The sequence below is a fragment of the Chrysochloris asiatica genome, unplaced genomic scaffold (genome assembly GCF_000296735.1).
Source record: "Chrysochloris asiatica unplaced genomic scaffold, ChrAsi1.0 scaffold00157, whole genome shotgun sequence".
In the NCBI taxonomy this organism is placed as follows: domain Eukaryota; kingdom Metazoa; phylum Chordata; class Mammalia; order Afrosoricida; family Chrysochloridae; genus Chrysochloris; species Chrysochloris asiatica.
In genome coordinates this window covers 2,491,172-2,492,544 of record NW_006408675.1, presented here as the reverse complement: position 1 = coordinate 2,492,544, position 1,373 = coordinate 2,491,172, and positions in this window count along the sequence as shown.

Below are 1,373 nucleotides of genomic sequence, written 5' to 3'. Positions count from 1 at the left end.
GACAACACTAATAAGGTATGCTTACTGTGAATGATAGAATGGTCAATCATCAAAATCAAAGGGTAGCATGTACTTAAAGAAAAAGATGAGAAGAAACAGGAAGATGGGTGGACTGGACATGGTAGCCACAGGGTGGAAGCTGGATTACTGTTTTTCCATGGAGGGGCTTGGAATCATTGAGACAAAACAAAGTTAATTATTCATTTAATGTAAACACATCATCTTCTCTGTAAAACGTCACTCAATTCACAATAAAACCTTTTTAAAAAGGATTCAGAAGAAGCCAAATCAGGACTGTATGGTGGATGCCTAATGATTCCCCACCAAACTCTAACAAATTTGCCCTGGTTGCAAATTATTAACTGTGAAGTCAGTAATTTGAATCCACCAGCCACTCCACTGGAGAAAGAGGAGACTTTCTGCTCCTGTAAAGATTTACAACCTTGGAAATCCTACATAGGGTCACCATGAGTTGAAACTGACTCAATGGCAATGGGTTTTGATGAGAGACATGAGCAAGGGCATTGTTGTGGTGAAGGAGTCTCTAGTGAAGCTTTCCTGGGCATTTTTCCGTTAAAATTTTGACTAACTTTCTCAAAACCCTCTCATAATAAGCAGATGTTTTGTTAGTTGTTCTTCCAGAATATCAAGAAGCTAGATACTTTGAGCATCCCAAAAAACTGTTACCATGACTTTGCTCTTGACTGGTCCATTTTATTGTGACTGGACTACTTCCACTTCATGGTAGCCATTTGTTATTGCTCTTTATCTTCAAAATAATATTGTTAAAGTCATGTTTCATCACATGTTACCATTCTTCCAAGAAGCTTCAAGATAACAACAGTTTGGGTACTCATTGAGCAGAAAGTATGTTCAACTTTAATTTTTCAGTCAGAATTCAATCATGATCCTCTTTAATTAGGGTACAAACAAAATTGTTTCCTTGGAAATTGATGCAGATTGGGCTGTAAGAGTGGGCTTCATTTTCCATATCACCTTGACCTTCTTAAAATAAGTTATCCATTTGTAAACTGCTGATTTCTTTGGAGAATTGTCCTCCAAATCTTTTCATAAGCATCAGCTAGTTCACAATTTTTCTACCAAAGCATCACCATAAATTTGATGTTTATTCTTACTTCAATTTTAGGAGCATTCATGTTGTTTTGATAGGAGTTCTTTTCAAACTGATGTCTTATCCTTTTTAGTGTCTCAAACCAGATCCTGTTCATGCATGTTATAACAAATTTGTTTTTGTTAAGTACCATCGAGTTAGTTCTGAGTCATAGCATCATCGTATAGGTTTTCCAAGGAGCAGGGATATGCAGATAATACAACCTTACTTACTGAAAGTGAAGAGGACTTAAAATGTTTAC